This window comes from Clinocottus analis, unplaced genomic scaffold (assembly GCF_023055335.1).
Source record: "Clinocottus analis isolate CAN_PGR_092001 unplaced genomic scaffold, fCliAna1.0.p SCAF_18, whole genome shotgun sequence".
NCBI classification, from domain to species: Eukaryota; Metazoa; Chordata; class Actinopteri; order Perciformes; family Cottidae; genus Clinocottus; species Clinocottus analis.
This window is the reverse complement of record NW_027175909.1, coordinates 220,800-223,624: the sequence shown is the minus strand read 5'-3', so window position 1 is coordinate 223,624 and position 2,825 is coordinate 220,800. Positions and strand designations below refer to the sequence as shown.

Sequence of the window (2,825 nt, the reverse complement as noted above, 5' to 3'; positions counted from 1 at the left end):
ATATATATATATATATATATATATATATATATATATATATATATATATATACATATACATATATACATATATATATATCCACCTCTGCACAACTCAATCAGGCACAGACCACATGGTCATTGATCGTCCTTTAACATGTTTTTCATGGCATTACAACACAGTTGAGGAAATACATATAACAATGTTTATTGTATTTTACTTTATTTTTGTTTTTGAAATCAAATCATATGGAACTTTATCATTCAACAGGAAATTAATTTGGTCAAAAGTGCATACAGGGGTGAAAAAAGCACAAAAAGATATTACAGAAATTTGAAACGTTGTCAGTTTAAGTCTTCCATACTCAGCCTGTACAGGGGTCAATCCTAAATGTATTTATTTACATGTCACTCTCTTTTCCTCCATTACAAGTTCAGTTTTTGAGGTTTGGTAACTCAGTTATGTTGAGTAAAGGTCCGTTTCATTTGGCTCTGTAAGAACCAGCTACTCAAGTGAATTGCTATGTTTTAAAGCCAGAATCTGAACTGACCACGTGGACGAGAGGAGAGACATCGAGTGGTTCAATAGCAAACATTTATTCAAATAATTTGGACAATGTAAAAATGTTCGTCCGCCCTGATCAACGTGCTCTGAATCATCAGTGTGGTTGCTAACTTGATCTGTCTAATTCTCACAGGGCTTTTTCTTGCTGCATATAATTCATACGGCTGATCACAGTATCAGAAAACATTAATTCTTCATCCAGGGACAACACAAGAGGCTACACATGCAGAGAGCATCCATTCACAGTTCTACTTATTGGATCTACATTTCTACCCACGTGTCACATCACACTCTGTGGTTTCACAGGCCTTTGGGAACAACTCTAAACCAGCCACATCGTTTAAAAACAATGCCATAGAATTATCAAAGTGATATCTCTTTTCTTGTTACTCAAGCTTCATATTAGATGTGTTCCTCTGGAGGAAGTCCTGTCCCCTGTGTGTGTCCTGCAGGGCGTACTAGCAGGGTTATGGCCTCTCACTACAATGTACGGACTTTCTTCATGTCTGTCTTTCCTTCAACTGTCTCGACAGCAGCAGAGTCCAGCGTGAGCGTTGAGACCGACACACTGAGCAGTGCATTGTGTACACACTGTGTTGTGTATTCAGAGGAAACACACGTCCAGCTGGCTCTCAGCTGTGTTGAGGTGATGATGTCATACAGGTTTCATAACACAGTCTGCTATACAGTTAGTGCAGTAATGACCTGTGTGTAGAGGACAGTCTGTAGTGACCTGTGTGTAGAGGACAGTCTGTAGTGACCTGTGTGTAGAGGACAGTCTGTAATGACCTGTGTGTAGAGGACAGTCTGTAGTGACCTGTGTGTACAGGACAGTCTGTAATGACCTGTGTGTACAGGACAGTCTGTAATGACCTGTGTGTAGAGGACAGTCTGTAATGACCTGTGTGTACAGGACAGTCTGTAATGACCTGTGTGTAGAGGACAGTCTGTAATGACCTGTGTGTACAGGACAGTCTGTAATGACCTGTGTGTAGAGGACAGTCTGTAGTGACCTGTGTGTAGAGGACAGTCTGTAGTGACCTGTGTGTAGAGGACAGTCTGTAATGACCTGTGTGTAGAGGACAGTCTGTAGTGACATGTGTGTACAGGACAGTCTGTAATGACCTGTGTGTAGAGGACAGTCTGTAATGACCTGTGTGTAGAGGGCAGTCTGTAGTGACCTGTGTGTAGAGGACAGTCTGTAGTGACCTGTGTGTAGAGGACAGTCTGTAATGATGACCTGTGTGTAGAGGACAGTCTGTAGTGACCTGTGTGTAGAGGACAGTCTGTAATGACCTGTGTGTAGAGGACAGTCTGTAGTGATGACCTGTGTGTACAGGACAGTCTGTAGTGACCTGTGTGTAGAGGACAGTCTGTAATGATGACCTGTGTGAAGAGGGCAGTCTGTAATGACCTGTGTGTAGAGGACAGTCTGTAGTGATGACCTGTGTGTAGAGGACAGTCTGTAATGACCTGTGTGTAGAGGACAGTCTGTAATGACCTGTGTGTAGAGGACAGTCTGTAATGACCTGTGTGTAGAGGACAGTCTGTAGTGATGACCTGTGTGTAGAGGACAGTCTGTAATGACCTGTGTGTAGAGGACAGTCTGTAATGACCTGTGTGTAGAGGACAGTCTGTAATGACCTGTGTGTAGAGGACAGTCTGTAGTGACCTGTGTGTAGAGGACAGTCTGTAGTGACCTGTGTGTAGAGGACAGTCTGTAGTGATGACCTGTGTGTAGAGGACAGTCTGTAGTGACCTGTGTGTACAGGACAGTCTGTAATGACCTGTGTGTACAGGACAGTCTGTAATGACCTGTGTGTAGAGGACAGTCTGTAATGACCTGTGTGTAGAGGACAGTCTGTAGTGACCTGTGTGTAGAGGACAGTCTGTAGTGACCTGTGTGTAGAGGACAGTCTGTAGTGACCTGTGTGTAGAGGACAGTCTGTAATGACCTGTGTGTAGAGGACAGTCTGTAATGACCTGTGTGTACAGGACAGTCTGTAATGACCTGTGTGTACAGGACAGTCTGTAGTGACCTGTGTGTAGAGGACAGTCTGTAGTGATGACCTGTGTGTAGAGGACAGTCTGTAGTGATGACCTGTGTGTAGAGGACAGTCTGTAGTGATGACCTGTGTGTAGAGGACAGTCTGTAATGACCTGTGTGTAGAGGACAGTCTGTAGTGATGACCTGTGTGTAGAGGACAGTCTGTAATGACCTGTGTGTAGAGGACAGTCTGTAATGACCCGTGTGTAGAGGACAGTCTGTAGTGACCTGTGTG

General features: G+C 43.6%; 1 long non-coding RNA gene across 2 annotated transcripts; it reads right to left on the bottom strand.

Moving 5' to 3' along the window:
* Positions 1–234: 234 nt before the first annotated feature.
* LOC137788925 (uncharacterized) lies at positions 235–2,319 on the bottom strand. 2 transcript variants are annotated; one of them, XR_011077793.1, is made up of 4 exons: positions 2,073–2,319; positions 1,958–2,016; positions 1,389–1,528; positions 235–1,248 (listed from the first exon to the last, which is right to left on the bottom strand). It is a non-coding gene; the product is annotated as an uncharacterized lncRNA (long non-coding RNA). The 2 variants fall into 2 exon arrangements; XR_011077792.1 differs by having other exon boundaries at positions 1,958–2,319.
* Between the last annotated feature and the right edge of the window lie 506 nt (positions 2,320–2,825).